At 39.1% G+C, this 20,314-nt stretch overlaps 1 pseudogene; it reads left to right on the plus strand.

Moving 5' to 3' along the window:
- Positions 1–12,124: 12,124 nt before the first annotated feature.
- Positions 12,125–12,676, plus strand: LOC149145398 (isocitrate dehydrogenase [NAD] regulatory subunit 1, mitochondrial pseudogene; annotated as a pseudogene).
- The last annotated feature ends 7,638 nt before the right edge of the window (positions 12,677–20,314 follow it).

Raw genomic sequence — 20,314 nt, forward strand, 5'->3', positions numbered from 1 at the left:
TTCTCACAGACAGATGCTTCCAAGTGTAAAAATTTTGTAAATAAGCCTATAGCTAATACTTTTTTTTGGAATTTATACTTTTATGTTTCCAATTGTAATGAAAATGCAGCAGATGGTTTCTTTTTAATCAGCCAAGAAGGAGAAAAAACAATGTTAGCTTTCAAATTAGAATTCGAATGTACAAATAATACTACAGAATACAAGGCATTGGTTCAAGGATTATACAAAGCAATTGGCCTCGCTATCAAATATCTGCAAGTTTTTTGATATTCTAGAATTATCATTAAATATGTAAGAAATATTATTCACTTTCTTTCTGAACATCTTAACAATTATCAATCATTAGTCCATGATCTTACATCACATTTCTTAGCATTTAATAGTTCTCTTGTAACTAGAATGAAAATTCCAATGCAAATATGTTGGTTTATGTTGCGTCAAAACTCATACTATCTAAAGATTATAGTCCTGATAGTTTTTCCATTGAGATAATTTTTAGACCATCCATTCCTGACAATGTCACTAATTGGCATGCCTACAACGATGATTGTGATATTGTAAATTTTGTAACATTAGAGGGGTCATATGATGACCAAATCATAGATGAAAATGAGCATGATCTTTAGTTAAAGAAAAAGGTTGAGGAAAGTCCAATACCTAAATATGTATTGAAATTAGAAGATCTCCATGATCTCAAAGACATATTTAAGAAGGTAACTAATGGCAAAATCTAAAGCTCAACCCTTAGATTTGAATTAGTAAACCTTGGAAGTGATGACAAGCCTCAAAACATTAATCTAGGTCTTGGTTGATCCTCTCGTGAATGATCATCATTCATTTGATTGTTGAAGAAATATAAACATATATTTTCCTGTGATTATTCTGATCTCAAAACTTATGATACTTTTGTCATATAGCACACCATTCCTATGATCTCTAACATTAAACTAGTGCAATAGAAACTAAGGAAGATTCACCCAAACCTTGAAAGTCAAATTAAATCGCAATTGAATAAACTCTTTAAGGCCATAATCATATTTCCTATTAGGAATTTGAAATGGGTGTCCAATGTAGTGCATGTTAGAAAAAATAATGGTGACATTTATATATGCATAGATTTTAGAAATTTGAATAAAGCATGTTAGAAAGACAACTTCCCATTGCCAACCATGGAAAAAGTGCTACAGTCAATAACTGGTAACGAGCTCATGCCTATTCTTGATGCGTTTTTAGGATATAACCAAATCCTGGCCCATGCAGATGGTATATTGAAAACCACATTCAGAACTAAATGGGGAACATATGCCACATTTTAAAAATCAATGGATATAGCCTTCAAGGGACTCATTAAAGGTCAGTTTTTATTTACCTGGATGATATCATTGTCTATTCCATGAAGAGAAGTAGCCATTTGAATGTCCTCAAGTAGATATTTGAATGATGTAAAAAATATGGGATCTCCTCAATCCAAAGAAGTCTTATTTTTCCTTAAGCAAAGGTAAGCTTTTAGGATTTGTCATATCAAAAAAGGGTTTTTATATTGGTCAAGAAAGGATTAAGGAAATTGAAAAATTCCCCTTACCCCATAATAAGAAATCCATGCAGTCTGTCTTTGGTCAAATAAATTTCGTAAAAATATTTGTCCCTGACTTTCACAGATAGTTTTACGGTTACAGTCTATGACTAAGAAACATTCAGTTTTCAAGTGGGGTCACAATGAAGTAGAAACATTTGATCTAACCAAATAAGCTATTATCAACGCTCCCTCCCTGAAAACTCCCACTTTTTCCAATCATTTTATTTTATATACATTTTAATAAGAAACATCATATGTTTCCGTTTTGACACAGCTCAATGATCAACAAATTGAAGCACCAATTTTATTTTTTATTCAAACCTGCAAGATGTCGAGTTAAATTACTCTGTTGTGGAAAAATAGGCCTTTGCTTTTTTTAGGTCAATAAATCACTTGAGGCCATTTCTCCTAAAACCTCACACCAAAATCATAGTTCCATTCCTAGCAGTAAGGAAATTACTGGTGCAAAGAGAAGTAGGAGAAAAAAGGGACAACTCGATAGCTGCACTGCCAGAATATGATGTCGAAATCAGACCAACTAAAATTATTAGGGGTCAAGTTTTTTGCAGAATGTTAGCTGGAGCATCCAACTTACCAACAGAAGAATATTCAGGTGATGATATACAAATATTTGAGGTAAGCCTCAATGATCCTAAATCTCAATATGTTGATCCCATCCTTTATTTAGAAAATGGATATGCACCTATGTAGCTTGGTTACAAAAGAAAAAGGGCTTTGAGATTAAAATAAAATCAATATGAAATCATCAATGATGTTGTATTTTGAAATAATTATGATTGTATTTTACTAAGGCACCTTGAAAAATCTAAGGCAAAAAAGCTTTTGCAGGAACTCCATGATGGACTAGCTGGTGGACATTTTGGAGGAGACACAACAACACATAAAATCCTACATGTTGGCTATTACTATCCAACATTTTTCAAAGATGCACACTAATACATAAGGAGGTGTAAAACCTATCAGACTATTGATGGAAGACAAAGGAAACCCGCATTTTCATTACATACGGTCAACATTGTTAGTTCCCTAATTTTCTCGCTTTTGACCATATTTCCCTTCCTAAATCATGACCATTTACCGTTGTTTTACCTCTTTTATACACCCTCATCTTGCATGACTCCAAGAATGATGAAACATTTTGCATGAACTTTATATTTCATATTTTTAACTCAACTTAGCATTAATTAATTAATTATTATGTGATTTCTCACTTATAATCACTCTTGTAATTTATGGATATCTCCAATGTTGTTTGATAGTAAGTTCTTATTGTGACTGCTAATCCTAATGCAGGATCGGATCTCGCACCGGTGCCAACACAATGAATCTTTGCAGTAGATCCAAACCTCCTTGATCACCACCTTGTTTTGCGCCAGTTCAGCCACGACAGTAGGTTAGATATGAAGGCAGCTGACCTCCAACGACGACAGCAAGGCAATCCAAAGGTAGCTGAGATCAGATTTATGAAGAACGAACAACTAGACATTGGCTACGGCCAGTTTTTTAAATTTCCTAATTGAAGGCCGAAAGTGAACTTCTGCATATGTTATGTAATCGGTTAAATGATCCTTTTGGCCTTCGGCCAAGGATCTATATAATGAGCAATGTAAATAAGACGAGATAGTTCTGGATAAGTTTGTATATAATAGAGATATAACTAGGAAGGCAATAACAGGCTTGAATTCTTTTGTTATCGCACAAATCTGGGCCGGACTATGTAATCACGCATGTATGTGCCTCTATGAATTAATAAGAAGGGAGATCTGCCTTATGTTTTCATGAATCATATTTTTGTTTGAATGTTGATGAATTGATAAAGTGCTGAGCAGTGTTTCTATTTAAAAGGGAAATGCGGTGGTTGGATAGGGCTCAGCCAACCCAGCACGTTTACCCTATTTTCTGTTCTTGTAATTTACTTTTATAATGTCAAGTGTGATTTAATGGATAACACATGAATTCCTATTTGAGTGAAAGCATATTTGCAGTGTGAAGTAGTTAGAATTTATTTTCTTGCATCTGATTTTGGAATGGTTTTCCCCGCCTGGTCCAAGAAGGAGAAATGAACCTACATGACAGCACGTTGGTGTGCTATTCATTTCCTTTATTTTTGTTTCAATTGGTTTTCCTTGCCTTGTCCAAGTAGGAGAAATAAACCTGCACCAGTGCACGCTGGTGTGCTATTCATTTCCTGCAGTTTTGTTTGATTTGGTTTTCCTCGCCTGGTCCAAGTAGGAGAAATAACCTTGCACCAGTGCATGTAGGTGTGCTATTCACTTTCTGCAGTTGTGTTTGATTTGGTTTCCCCACCTTTTCCAAGCAGGAGAAATGAACCTGCACCAGTGGACATTGGTGTGATGAAGTAAGTTTTTTTAGTTTACCTCTAGCAGTTCTTTTTCTTCCATTAATGCTTCATGACAGGATAAATTATAAGGATTGTTTCGTTATTTATGCACTGTGTTAGAATAAGAGACATTCATTTTTATGTGTGCAATTTGATCTTACAACACTTGGATTAGTTAAGCTCTTATTTCGATAACTAAATACTAAGTGTAAGAAGCTCTGATTTGGTGCAAGAACTATTTTCTTGCCACAGGATCTGAGTGTTGTGAACTTGAGAAAGTTCAAGCCCTTGCATGAAGGAAAACACATTTAGTATAGACACCATTTATACCCTTTGCATAAACTTTTATTCTTGCACTAGTGCAAGCAAACTACACTAGTGCAAGATAGAATAGTGTAAGAAGGAAATCTCTATATAAGCAGGTTTGAAGGGCCCATCTATTGAGACTACTAAAGTGTCTCTGCTAAAGAAAAATACACACCCGGTAGTTAATCAATAGTTAGCTAGAGTGATTGCTCCTTTATTTTTAAATCTCTTTTGCAAATGCATTCTTCCTCATTCCAATCTATATTATTTTGATGTTTCAAGCTACCATTTCCTTTCTTTAGTTTGATTCTGCAATCTTTCCTTTAAAGAAAGTAGGGATTGACATTAGAAATATTCATACCATCTCTGGCATTGGATGTGCTTCGCCTCAAATTTTATGAATCCCTGGGTTGACAATTAAGTGTTAAGGAGTTTGCTTAAGTGCAATTCTTGCACGCAACATTTTGGTGCCATTGTCGGGGAGGCAATTTCATTTGGTAAGAATTTTCTGATTATACTATAGAGGTATTTTTTTCCTTCATTTCTATAGTACTTTTTGGAAAATCTTCTTTGAAGGAATTCTACTGGTGTTGATTGATTTCTAACATCATTTTTATTAGAAATTGTTTTGCTTATTTTTCTTTCTTTTTTGAAATGAATGCCTAGAAAGGGTAGGGGTTCGAAGCCCACTAAATGCCAAAAGAATTCTGAAAATCATTCTCATATTGGGTCTCCTTATGTGAACAAGAAGCCCAATCCAATCCAATCCAATCATGCAGGAACAATCCACCTAGATTCTGGTGACAACAGCTTAGGTGTGGTTCAGTCTGTTGAGAGCAAAAGGGAAACAATGAAAAACCTTGAAGATCATGGGGAAAGGACGGATGAAAACTAGGTAAGTGGGGAACAATCCAATTTTGTGTTTCCAATTGTGGACCCTAATACTGCGGTAGAAAAGAAGAACATTCCACAATCAACTCTCCCTCATTTCCATGGTAAACTTGATGAAGATCCTGACTCTTTTCTATTCAAGTTTGATATTTTGTGTAGAAGTTATGATTATTCATCTGATACTCAGCAACTAAGATTATTTCCTTTTACTCTCAATCACTCAGATTTGCACTGGTTTATGGGGTTAGGAGGAAACACTATAGCCTCTTGGGATTAGATGAAGAGAGTGTTTTTATCTAAATATCAAGAATATTGCAAAACTCGGGACATGCAGGATGAGATTTTTACAATCATACAGGATGATGATGAAACTCTTGAAGACTATCAAGAAATATTTCTATATATTTTACAAAGGTTGAAACTTAAGCTTGATTCCAGCACTATTCGAACTTTGTTCTTAAGATGACTTACTGATAATGCTAGAAATAGTTCAAATTTGCTAGGACAAGGTGATATTTCTCAGCCAAATTTCGAACAAATCTGTGAGCTATGCAGTAAATTTTCAAGCAATCTGTATAGATCGGGTAGAGGAACTTGAAATATAAATATAAAAACCAAATCTACAGAGGCAATGATTATTAGACTAGAAAATAAAATGGAAAGCATGAAAATTGATATAATGAATATTGTTACCAAACAATTGGACTCCTTAAAATTTCAAACAAAAATCATGAAGGAACAAGAGTCACTAAGTATTTTTTTTCCTAAATATAGAGACAAGCATCCTCCTAAGGAATGTCCCCTTAACTTGAAAGAGGCTAATAAGTGTGCTATTTGTGTAGAAGGACATATCACAGAAAAATTTCCCTCTATACTAGGACTTAAAGATGTATTTACAGGGGGACAACCTAAAGCTGAATACTTGTATGCTATCGGAGCAAAAAGAAATTGGCCCCAGGTGGGTGCAGGTATGGCTCCTGCATTTTCTCCACACTATTTTGGTTATAATTCACATGCATATTATTCTCCTAACACTAATCAATAGTGGTAGTATGGAAACTAATATTAGCGTGGGAAACCTTCTCAACCATGGAAACAATGTTGGAGACGGCCAACTCATTCTCCATATTCCTACCAGCCACCCATGCAGTCATATCCATCTACACATGCACCTTATCCAATGGCTCAACCTTCGAGTCAGTCTACTCTGCCATTACCCTTACCTCCAACTTTTCGACCTCCTCAGTTGCCTGCTCATCCTATGCCCAATCCTAAGAATAATAAAGTAGTGCAAATCATCTATGTAACAAACCCACCTTTATTCGAGTACTAGTATACTCCAGTTGGGGTTCATGATATTCAATTAAGATCCGAAGTGCTATAACATCAGAAAATCAGAAATAACCTAGAGTGATTGTTGAAGAGAAAGAAGAAGAGGAAACTCTTAATCATTCTCCAAAATCCGTCACTAAGTAGCCCTTACCCTCTGAATCCTTGCCACCTTATTCCAACCAGCCTCCCTTCCCAGAGAGGCTGGTTATGGAAAGAAGTGTGCCTATTTCTAAGACTAGTTTGGCATCAAAGCTTCAGAATATTTTCATTAAGATACTTTGCCTCCAAGACATAAAAGAGATCCCTATTTGTACTAAGATTATTAAGGAACTCTATCTCAAGAAAACCAGGAGGAAGAGATTGGAACCCAAAGCATTCAATTTGTTGTTAGGGCAATAGAGTTGATGACAGGATGTGTGTCTATGGAAAAATACACTAACCCCAGAAACCCTGTTGTCTCAGTTTAGATTGGTAATTCCCTTCTCCCTAATGTTCTTATAGACCTCGGAGTGTTAAATTGGAAACTAGGGCCAAACTCCATGTGGGTCAGCGTATTTATGGCAGCTGATATTTTTATTGGACCCCCTCATCAAGAGGTTTAGGATTGATCCAAAGATCATCCGATTCCAATAAGTATTTATGGAGATATGAATTTAATTTGTTTATGTAATTATTATCAAGCCAGCCAACACTTATGTAGGCTCTAGAAGCCCAACCGTCATGTCTATTCATCACCCTCATTTTAGTATAAATATAAGAGGATTTGATGTCATTTAGACACACTCTTTAGGTGATCTTCTCTCCAGGTCTGGGTTTTTGGACAAGGAGAAAACGCTAAGAGTATTTGCTATGATGCCCTAACTGCAGTAGCATTATGATTTATATCCAAACACAAGGTGGGGCGATCCGATCGCAGGAGACATGGCCACCAAGATAGCTTCACGCCTACTGAGATCAAGAATGGCAGCGGAACCATTGAATAATGAGTGTCATCGTCAAGGCGTAACGTACATGCCTCGGCCCGAGGACAGAGCCCCAAGGGTGGTGACCCGGATACCGGGAGAGGGCATCGGGCCCTTGGTGATGCGAGTTGTTGTGGATGTCATGAAGGCCATGCACGCCCCTGTTTACTTCGAAACTTACGACATGCATTCCTCCATGGAAAGAGTCCCATCAGAGGTCAGAGGTGGAACAAGGTCTGTTTGAAGGGCGGCCTCACCACCCCTGTGGGAGGAGGTGTCAGCTCCCTCAATATCCAGATGAGGAAAGAATTGGATCTTCTCGCTTCCCTTGTTCACTGTACGAATCTCCCCGGCGTCCCCACCAGGCACGATAATTTGAACATCATCGTCATCAGAGAGAACACCGAGGGCGAGTACGCTGGTTTGGAACACGAGGTCATTCCGGGCATCGTGGAAAGTCTAAAGGTGATACGCAGACATTGGAATGCATACGTAGTATATATGCAATCATACGTAGTATACATGAAACACAGACATTGGAACACATACGCAGTATATATACAGTCATACACAGTATACATGAAACGCAGACATTGGAACGCAGTCATACATTGGAAAACATACATGTCAACACTCTCTCCATGCATATGCTGTAATATCTATGCATAGTATGGTAACTCCATGCAGTCCATACGCTGTAATGAACTCAATATCTACGTACAGTATGGTATACACAGCGCATATGAGAAGTATAATATATACACGTTGTCAAACATGCTAAATATTCAATGCAGCTGTAGAGACTCGAATACGCTGGCATCATGGACACGCAGGAAATGTGTTTATGCAGTAAGGGAAGCCATAGTCATAAGGACATGAGGCCACAGTAAGCTGCAGGGTAAGTCACAGTGGGAGCCGCAGTCAAATATAAGGGTGCCAAATATATACATTGTCGTCTTTGAGGGGCAGCAATGATGATATAGTTGTAACCATCTTCAGTGGAATTGTGTCAGCATAATCAATGTCATGGCATGGCATGACATAAAAGACACTCTATGCAGAATATGGACAGCATCATGAGATATATAGGCACCATTGAATATGGACAACATCATGAGATATATGGGCAGCATGATGGATAAGATCATGGACATGGGCAGCATGAGATCATGGAAATGAAGGGCAGCATGATGATGGATAAGATCATGGACATGAGCAATGTGATTAGTGCAGTATGGTGCAGTATGAGTGGTACAGCAAGAGAACGAGATGAAGCACAATGATAGGTGAAGGAGTCACCTTAGAGAATCAGTTGAAACAGAATGTCTTCAACTGATCTCATTGTTATAGAAGATGATCTATGCTTAGATCTAGACAAGTCAAAGTGTTGACTTTTGTTGTAATTGTACTCTCTCTCTCTCTCTCTTTCTCTGATGAACTTTGAAGATAAAAGAAGATTTGATCAAAGGGTTTCCCCACACATTGTGGGGTTTGTCCCTAGCTTGCGCCATATCTTGTGCCCTCTTGTCTTAGCTTGTCTTCTGCATATTATATTCATATTTTATCTGCAGTTTATGGTAATGCTGATGTGATTGCTAATTGTGAAAATTTAAATAAATTGCTCTAGCATAGAACATACCAAAAATTAACATGGTATTAGAGCTAAGGTGAAGACAATGCCCAAGAAAGAGTGAAAGAGCAATCACCGAAGATGGTTGGGACAAGACAGAAGGATCAATGGGTTCCTCATAATTCACCTAGGGTGAAGTCAAAGCAGAGAATGTTAGCAGAATGGCGCAGTGGAAGATTATGATGGTCCATCTTAAGATCACTTCATCGGGAAGTTCGGATCTAAGGGTGGAAGGAAAGGCGGATGCCTTGTTGAAATAAGTTTGGTCGTTATGCGAAGGAGTGTTCGAATGGCAGAGACACATCCCTTCATGAAGATAAAAATAATTCTTGGGACATATTCAATGATCAAAAGAATGACTAGTAATGCAGGTCATTAAGGAAATGGTCGACTCCTCCGCGAAAACAAGAAACCCAAGAATCTCTTTTATGTACCTGATCGCAAGAAGAACCTGATGTCCATCTCGGAAATGGAAGTGAAAGGTTACAAGGAGGCACTTGTCGATGGAAAGGTACATGTTTGAAAATAGATCTTTTTAAGATGTTTTTGAGTTCAGGGTTGTATCAAGTTGCAGGAAGTCCATTGGGGACCATGTCCATTGACTCAGCACCTGAGATCTGTGAGACAGATCGTGACTAGGATGCCTAAATTCAAAAAGAAGCATGAAGGTACATGTCTGAAATGTACCGAAGGAAAATATTATAAGGGGACCATTCCCCTCATGCAGCAGGTTCACAGGTTTGGAACAACCCGAGGAGTTTGAGACTCATGATCGGGAATCTCATGTATTCAGGTGGAAGAAAGCCCTCTATGGCTTGAAGCAAAACACCTCGGGCGTAGTATGAGAGGATTGATAGCTATCTAATGCAGTTGAGATTCACTAGGAGTGAAACCGATCCAAACCATTACTCAAAGGTTGTGGATGATAAACCTCTCATACCGGAACCTATGTCTAGCAGGTGCAGACCCTCTCATTTATAGGAGACAGAGGGAGTTGGATTCTGAATGTGGGAAGATAAGCTGCAAGCTTGTAACTACCTCGAGGGTTTTAACTTTCAAGAAGTTATATGGTAGTGATGTCGTACCTGATTTGGGAAATGCCTCTGAGTTTCATAAACTCATTCGCGTTGATGTTCTTGGAGAACCTTCGTCCAGACATATGTGTTGCAGTTAGCATGGTGAGCTCATATTTGGTTGAACCTCACTGGATTGGTGCCAAGAATCCTCTGAGATATCTTCAGGGCACAATCTGTCATGGATTGAGAAACACTGCCGGAAATATGAAACCACATGATTATTTAAATGATGAGTGGGCAGGCAGTGTGGACGATCACCAGAGCACTTTTCAGTGTTGGTTCTCTTTGGATTCTGCTTCAATGTAGGAAGCAGAAGTCAGTCACTATAAGCTTCGCCAAGACCGAATACATGGCTACGAGTATGATCGCGTATGAAGCTGCATGGTTGCGGAATTTCTTATGTTAGCTGTTTTTCTCTGTGACAACCAGAATCGATAATTGAGGAATCCTGTATTTGACAATTGCTCCAGCAGAAAGACATCATATATTACCTTATCTAGGATATGGAAAGTCGATGAGCAAGGAGGCTCCATCGCATTGAGATGATGTACAGGACATAGCCCTGAGGAAAGATAAAATTTGTGATTTTCCTGAACGACTTGGAGTCGTCGAGAGACCTTTGTAAAAGGGTCCTGCATGTTGCATAGATTGAGCTCTGGGAGTTTTGGGGGGCTTGCAGTTCTATTGGAGCAACATACGACCACAGGGTGACTCACCTTCCCATAGTGGTGCACACTGAACAAGATGATTCGCTCTCTTGTGGGACAAGATGATTCGCTCTCTTGTGGAACGGGATGATTTGCTCTCCTGTGTAGCAGGATTGATGTGTTCTCCTGTGAGGCCTGGATTAATGTGTTCTCCATGGCGGCCTCGATTGAGGTGTTCTCCTATGAGAATAGGATTGATTAAGTTCTCCTATCGATGCATCCTACCCATGCAGTCTAGGACTCATGGGAAGTACCACTCGTGTGATCAATGAGCAAGGAAATGAAGTTAGGGACCATAGTAGTACCGATGGACACATCGTTGTATCTACCGTACTCCCTACGCTAGGATGTCCTCCATTGATCTGGGATCAATGATACTGGTCTGGGACCAGTGGTAGGAGTTGTGCATACTATGACGCTGACTTTGGGTCAGCTAGGACTGGTCTGGGACCAGTGGTACATACTCTGAGACTGACTTCGTGTCAGTGCAGGACTGGTCTGGGACCAGTGAGAGTAGTACATACTATGATGCTGACTTCGGGTCGGTTGAGACTGGTCTGGGACCAGCGTTATGCACTCTGAGTCTGACTTCCGGTCAGTGGAGAATGGTATGAGACATTCTCGATCAATTCTTCTTCTTCATAGTTCAGCAGAGCTGAGCAGAGTAGAGCTAGCAGAACAAGTAGCACTCAGCAGAGCTAAGCAGAGCAGAGCTAGCAGAGCCAGCAGAGCTGAGCAAAGATGGGCAGAGCAGTGCAGGGCACTGATGGCAGAGATAGTATAGTCGGACATATGGATCAAGAGATGGAGTTCCCCCTAGTTGAGAGGGAGTGTTAAATTGGAAACTAGGGCCAAACTCCATGTGGGTCAGCTCATTTAAAGCAGCTGATATTTTTATTGGATCCCTCTCGTCGAGAGGTGTAGGATTGATCCAAATATCATCTGATTCTGATAAGTATTTATGGACATATGAATTTATTTTGTTTATGTAATTATTATCAAGCCGACCAGCACTTATGTAGGCTCTAGAAGCCCAACCGTCGTGTCTATTTATCACCCTCATTTTAGTATAAATATAAGAGGATTTGATGTCATTTAGACACACTCTTTAGGTGATCTCCTCCCCACGTCTGGGTTTTTGGAGAAGGATAAAATTCTAAGAGTATTTGCTATGATGCCCTAACTGCAGTAGCATTATGATTTAGATCCAAACACAAGGCGGGGCGATCCGATCGCAGGGGACATGGCCACCAATATAGCTTCATGCCTATTGAGATAGAGAATGGTAGCGGAACCATTAAAGAATGAGTGTCATCGTCGAGGCGTAACGTACATGCCTCGGCCTGGGGACGGAGCCCCGAGGGCGGTGACCCTGATACCGGGAGAGGGCATCGGGCCCTTGGTGACGGGAGTCGTTGTGGATGTCATGAAGGCCATGCACACCCCTGTTTACTTCAAAACCTACGACATGCATTCCTCCATGGACAGAGTCCCCTCAAAGGTCATTGAATCAATTAGGCGGAACAAGGTGTGTTTGAAGGGCGGCCTCCCCACCCCTGTGGGGGGAGGTGTCAGCTCCCTCAATATCCAGATGAGGAAAGAATTGTATCTTTTCGCTTCCCTTGTTCACTGTTCGAATCTCCTCAGCCTCCCCACCAGGCACGATAATGTGAACATCGTCATCTTCAGAGAGAACACTGAGGGCGAGTACGCTGGTTTGGAACACGAGGTCGTTCCGGGTGTTGTGGAAAGTCTAAACATGATACGCAGATATTGGAATGCAGACATTGGAATGCATACGCAATATATATACAGTCATACACAGTATACATGAAACGAAGACATTAAAACGCATACGCAGTATATATACAGTCATACGCAGTATACATGAAATGCAGACATTGGAACGCAATCATACATTGGAAAACATACATGTCAACACTCTCTCCATGCATACGCTGTAATATCTATGCATAGTGTGGTAACTCCATGCAGTCCATACACTGTAATGAACTCAATATCTACGCATAGTATGGTATACACAACGCATATGAGAAGTATAATATATACACGCTGTCAAACACGCTAAATATTTAATGCAGCTGTAGAGACTCGAATATGTTGGCATCAGGGACACTCAGGAAATGTGTTTATGCAGTAAGGGATGCCACAGTCATAAGGACATGAGGCCACAGTAAGCTGCAGGGTAAGTCACAGTGGGAGCCACAGTCAAATATAAGGGTGCTAGATATATACGTTGTCATCTTTGAGGGGCAGCAATGATGATACAGTTGTAACCATCTTCAATGGAATTCTGTCAGCATAATCAATGTCATGGAATGACATGACATAAAAGACACTCTATGCAGAATATGGACAGCATCATGAGATATATAGAAACAATAATGAATATGGACAACATCATGAGATATATGGGCAGCATGATGGATAAGATCATGGACATGGGCAGCATGAGATCATGGAAATGAAGGGCAGCATGATGATGGATAAGATCATGGACATGAGCAACGTGATTAGTGCAGTATGGTGCAGTATGAGTGGTACAGCAAGAGAACCAGATGCAGCACGATGATAGGTGAAGGAGTCACCTTGGAGAATCAGTTGAAGTAGAATGTCTTCAACTGATGTCATTGTTATAGAAGATGATCTATGCTTAGATCTAGACAAGTCAAAGTGTTGACTTCTGTTGTAATTGTACTCTCTCTCTCTCTCTCTCTCTCTCTCTCTCTCTCTCTCTCTCTCTCTCTCTGTGCTGAACTTTGAAGATAAAAGAAGATTTGATCAAAGGATTTCCCCACACATTGTGGGGTTTGTCCCTGGCTTGTGCCGTATCTTGTGTCCTCTTGTCTTGGCTTGTCTTCTACATATTATATTCATGTTCTATCTGAAGTTTATCGTAATGCCGATGTGATTGCTAACTGTGAAAATTTAAATAAATTTCTCTAGCATAGAACATACCAAAAATTAACACGGAGCAACCATTAATGTCATGAATAAGCAAACCATGGATCAACTTCAGTTATCTCATCTTCACCCTACTCCCGCTGTGCTTGAATTAGCAGACAGATCTAAAATGAAGCCAGAAGGAGTACTAGACGATGTGATCATCTCATTAGATTCTTGGGAATATACTAATAATTTCATTGTGCTTCAGCCAAAGAACCCAGTAGGAGGACATCCCTTGATCTTGGGTCGACCATGGCTTGCTACAGCAGATGCATATATTGGATGTTGCTTCGGTGATATGTATATTTCACATGGGGAATCTAGGAAGAAGGTTACCTTATACCCCCATGCGAGATCCATTCAGGACCTTCGAGATACTCTATGGTTAGATGAGAGCAGTGATGAGGAGACTCACCCCATTTCCTTCATCCATCAGCATACTGGTTCTTCACAAGAACATGCGATTCAATATTTCCCAAATAATCTAGACGCTATGCCTAATTTTGAGCTATTGAGCCAGATCTTCAGCCTAGATTTTCAAGATAACCATGATTCTCATTCTTCTGTGCAGCTGCATCCGGCCACCCCCTTGAGTACTCCTGAGCTTAATAATACTCTTGTTGAGATTAGCCCTGGTAAATCCTTGTATATTAGTTCATATTTGGACTCATCTCAGTGAGAGGAGCTTGTGAATTTGTTGCAAAACCATCTTAGTGCCTTTGCATGGGGCTATGAATATATGAAAGGAATCCCCCCTGAAACTTGTACACATCACATCTATATTCTGGAAGGAGCCCGACCTATTCGCCAACCCCAAAGGTGAATGAATCTAGGTCTAAGAGATATTGTGAAGGAAGAAGTACAAAAATTCTTGGATGTTGGGTTTATCCATCCTATTTCTGATAGTCAGTGGGTCTCTCCATTAGTGCTAGTACCTAAGAAAGATGGAAGATTGCATATTTGTATTGATTATTGAGAATTAAACAAAGCCACTCTCAAAGATTACTTACCTCTCCCTTTTATTGACCAAGATCCTGATCCCCTTGCAAGAAATAAATACTTTTCCTTTTTGGATGGCTTCAATGGTTATAACCAGATACAAATTGCACCTAAAGATCAAGATAAAACTACTTTTACATGACCATAGGGTACATTTCCTTATACAGTGTTCCCCTTTGGTTTATGTAATGCCCCAATTACCTTTCAAAGGACAGTGCTGGCCATTTTTGTTGATCTAGAATTTGTAGAAATTTATATGGATGGCTTTTCTGTGTTTGGTGATTCTTTTCAGGAAGCTCTCAAAAGTATGGAAAAAGCACTTCTTCACTGTCAGGAAGCCCATCTTGCCTTGAGTGACAAGAAATGTAGATTAATGTGCAATGTAGAAATAGTACTTATCCATTTGATTTCTGTTAAAGGTATCCAGGTTGATCCAGCAAAGATCGAAATCATTCTGCGTCTTCCTGCACCCAAAACTCAAAGGGAAGTAACATGATTTTTAGGACATGCTAGTTATTATAGGAGATTCATTGAATTTTTTTCTAAGATACCTACTCCTATTTTTTGACTTCTAGCTAAGGATAGTGAATTTTCTTGGACTACAGCTTGCCAATAGTCTTTCGAAACATTCAAGGAAAAGTTAGCACATGCACCAATTTTAAGAGGTCATAACTAGTCTCTGCCTTTTCATATTTCCTCTAATGCTTCAGATTTGGCTATTGGTGCAGCTTTAGGACAAGAGGAAAATAAACAATCCGATGCTATTTATTATATTAGTAAGAATTTGTCTTCCACTGAATTAAATTATACAGTTACAAAGAAAGGGTTTTTAGCTATAATTTTTGCAAGTAATAATTTTAGGCAATACATTACAGGATATGAAGTATTTGTATATACTGATCATTCCACGGTTAAATATTTGATGAATAAACCATTAACTAGCGGTAGAGTGATTAGGTGGTTACTATTGTTGTAGGAATTTAATATTACTATTGTTGATAGACCAGGAAACTCTAATGTTGTGGCAGATTTTCTTTCTAGGTTAGATAATCCTGGTGAAGTAACTCCTGTTAATGATGATTTTCCATATGAGCATGTTTTTTCTATGTTAACAGATTCTCTGTGGTTTTCTAAAATTGCTAATTATTTGGTTACTGGGAAAACACCATCGACTTGTCCGCTCGTGAAAAGCAAAGTATTGTTTAGAAAAGTGCTGCATATTCCTGGATTCAATGAGATCTCTTTTACACCGGTCCAGATCTGATTATCCGTAGGTGTGTAATAGAGAAGTGTTTGAAATCTTGAAATCCACTCACGATTAACCTTGTGGAGGCCACTTTGCTAATAAGTAGACTACATATAAAGTATTGTATTCTGGTTACTATTGGCCCTCCTTGTTTAAGGATGCCAAATAGTATGTCAAGCATTGTGATAGCTGTTAGTGAATGGGATAGCCTAATCAAACCAATGAAATGCCTTTATGTCCTCAAGTTATGATTGAGCCATTTGAAAAAAGGTCTATTTGTCAGGCGGAAAGAGTCGATTGTGTGGACACAACTAACCTCCCTAGGAGCCTAAGACTCTCTAGTGACAAACAAGACAAACAAGGGCAATCCTTCCCTAAACATGCATTTACTATATAAGAAATCAAGTGTTTAGATCCTACCTGTAGTCCCACGCTGTTGTAGCAGTCCAGCCTCGCTGATCCGGATGAGCTCCTCCTTCACTTTGAAACCTGCATCCACTAACAATCAAACGATTAAATAGCACTTGATAATCTCATAAAATAAAACATATTTAACACATAGACCAAGGAGTACATGAAACAACTCATAAATAACAAGTTATTGAGAAGAATGGACTCATTTGCATTAATAGGTAACAAAAGGAACAAATACAACCTGAGCCTTGGTGTTGTGCAAGTCCCTCCCAGGGTCCATCAAGAGTTCTCCTTTACTTTGACAAAGCTCACCCACTTCCAAATAGAACAAGCAAAGATGGCAATCTCTCCTCACAAGCTTCTAAATGGGAGTCCTAATTCCAGCAGCATCTACCCTTAGAAATGTTTAGCTTCCAACCTCCTTTCCTTCTGGCCCAATGCCTGTATTTATAGTGCTCAAGAGGAAGTTAATCAGGTCCACCATCAATGGGATAATCCCCTCTTTGGATGGGATAGCTCCCTTATTGATGGGATAAGTTCCTCTTTGGTAGGAGTGCATGAACCATTTGGAGGCGCTCAATACACGTCGAACAACCTTCTAGAATGCTCTAGAAATGACCACAAGTAACTTTTTAAAGATGAAACTTGCGCATTTTAACCTTTACAGGGGGACGCACCTGCCCCTTTACATACAGAGCATCCAAAGACGCAGCTTTTGTGAACATTGGGTGCGTCCCCGCAGGTAAGGTTGAGAGAACCTGCGTCCCCAGAGATAAATACATTTATAAAGAATTTCTCTCTTTTTTGGAGTTTGACATGGAGAGCAGAGGCATAAGACTTGCCTAAGAGGATAGCATGACTGTTGATAGAGCCATACTAACTGTAAATAGTCATGGTGACATTTTTTAGTGTAACAGATTGCCCCCTAAAGTGCGAAGCCTGTAATAGATTAGGGTTTTGTATTATCTAGGAAGGGTGAAGCACTTTATCATTTCAAGGATTATCTCGTGGAGAGCCTGGTCAGAACCTGTAATTTTCAACACAAAATACATGTATAAGATTATATCATCACTGAGGTAGGCATTCCCATACTCAGATCAAAACTTTAACTAACAGACTAACTACTCTGATACAGGAATGATCTTGCAGTACATCATAATCATAGACTTTCGTAGACACAGTATGGGCGCAGCCATCTGTTTATGATTAGTCTACTTAGATAATGAATACAAAACTTCTCGTAGCCTGGATGGTGGAAACTAGATCCAGGGTCTTCATTTCTACTTCCCGAAATGGTATGATTCTAGCCATGCGAATAAATGAGTTGATGTCGAACATGGTAGAAACCACTTGATTACCAGTCAATGATGCAAACTGTTAACAAGCGTGAGAGAGACCACCAGTAATGTCAATGGTTCTCAAAGTACCCAGTACAATCCATGAGATTTGAATGAATGAGTTGATGTCGAACATTTCACGGAATCCTTCGATCGAAAGTCAATGATGTAAACTGACGTCAAAGGCGAGAAACCTGCCATTGATGCATGCAGACTTCAAGGCACTGACGATTTCTAAGTCATCTCTCTAGATAATGTGCTGATGTCGATAGAAAGCGACTCGTTGCAGGCAAGCCCACAACACGAAATCATTGTTCAAGTTGAAGAAATGTTGCTGTAAGGACTGACTCAGGGATGGTCAAATGGATGACAAGTATTTTGCAGATGAAAGTTTTGCTTGCAGACCTCTTGAACACATAACGACACAACAGATGGCTTGGTGATAAACGAGTCAAAGTTAATCCCCGGAACCCGGTTGAAGACTTTCAAAGTGGTTTGATCAACTGTGAGGTAAAGGATTTCCCAACCCAGGTGAATGAAAAGTGTCGTGTTCAAGAGTGGTAATAAAGTTTCCTCTGAGACAAAAGGTAACAAATAGGCTCATTCTTCTCTCTTTTCCCCCACCATTTCTGGCAAGTACCTCTTTATTTTTAACAAGCTTGAGGAGGATAACATATGCTTGATTATAAGCTCATCCTTCGGATGAGTCCAACCTAGTTTTGATTCGAACCCTAGGAAGGAGTGGTTCGTTCCTGTTTGTAATTGAACAGGTCCTTTACTGTGAAATTTTTAACGAGCCCAATATAGGAGAAACTCGGTGTTTTTCAATTTTAGAGAGTCTGAAAAACTTAAGAAGACTCCAAGTTGAACTTTTTCGTAGATTTGTGTCCCTCAAGCCCGAAAAAGTATAAAATAATACTTGGGAGAAGCGCTTGATCTTGCGACCAAGGAGTACTTTCATGATTAGTGTCTCTGACCTGAAAAGTAAAAAGCGATCAAGGACACGTCGTTTTATTTCCAGTATCGAATTTGAAACGACAAAAATCCGGCAATCTTTTCCTGTTTTTACGGTCAGAAAAGGGCTATAAGGGGACCGTCTTTTAATTCTGTTTTAACGAGTGTAAAAGAAACGCTCGGCGATCTTTTCATATTTTAGGAGTCTGAAAGGGGCTTAAAAGAGAACTCCAAGGTTTCACTTTTTCGTAGGTCTTAACGAGTTCGAAAAAATGATAAAAAAGTACTCATGGTTTTCATTTTTTCGTAAGTTTTAATGAGTTCGAAAAAATGATAAAAATGTACTCATAGGGCCGACTTTCAATTTAATTTACGAGTAGGAAAAGACGGAAAGAACTCGGCATTTTCATTTGTTTTACGAGAATGAAAAACAGCAAAATAATCTCGAGATTTTCATGAGTTTAACGAGTCTTGAAAATAACTGAAATTGACTCGAGATAGGTTTCATTTTTACAAAAGCTTGAAACAGACAAAAACTATGCTTCAAAGTAGTTTCATTTTTACAAAAGCTTGAAACAGACAAAAACTATGCTTGATGCCCCCTAAGCGTAACTGCTAGAGCACATGCCCCCCCAGCTTCATTTCATTCAACTAAGTGCAAGCTGGGTGGAATGAAGGTTCATGAATGAGATCGTTTGAAAGATCCGACCTAAAACGGTAAGAAAATTATGCAAAAAAACTGAAATAACTAACCTAAATACTTAACATTTATGAGATCTAGTCAAACTCTCGACTCAAGTAGAGGAGGATTTGTTTCATTTTTTAACGAGCTTGACACAGGAAAAGAACTATGCTCGGATTCAGTTTCATGTTTACGCAAGCTTGAAACGAAAAACTATGCTTGTTATAAGTTCACATGCCCCCAGCATAATGACGCCAATCAAGGTACATGCCCCCCAAGCTTCATTTCATTCAACCAGGTGGATGGAATGAAATTTTACTTTCAAGATCTTGGAAAGACTTGTGGGAGTCGTTTCATTTTTTAGTGAGCTTGACACAAGACAAGGAACTATGCTCATAACTACTCTCTACAATCTACCTAACAAAAACTTTACTCTAAAAACCTTGATTCATTTTTTAACGAGCTTGACACAAGACAAGGAACTATGCTCTAAAATCCTTGATTTATTTTTTAATGAGCTTGACACAAGACAAGGAACTATGCTCATTGCTATTCTCTACAATCTACCTACTTAACCTACCCTTGTTTCATTTTTTAAAGAGCTTGACACAAGACAAGGAACTATGCTCAAAACGTTCGCATGCCCCCATCATAATGATGCAAAACGAGGTACATGCCCCCCAGGCTTCATTGCATTCAACCGGCTGGAAGGAATGAAGGTTTACTTTCAATATTTAACTTGAAAAGGGAGTTGTTTCATTTTTAAGGAGGTTGACACAAGAAAAGAACTATCCTCATACCTGATTCATTTTTTAATGAGGTTGACTCAGTAACAGGAACTATCCTCATTACCCTTGTTTCTACAATCTACCT

The sequence above is a fragment of the Pinus tabuliformis genome, chromosome X (genome assembly GCF_031772625.1).
Source record: "Pinus tabuliformis cultivar Carrire ecotype Pingquan chromosome X, CPIR1, whole genome shotgun sequence".
Lineage (NCBI taxonomy): Eukaryota > Viridiplantae > Streptophyta > Pinopsida > Pinales > Pinaceae > Pinus > Pinus tabuliformis.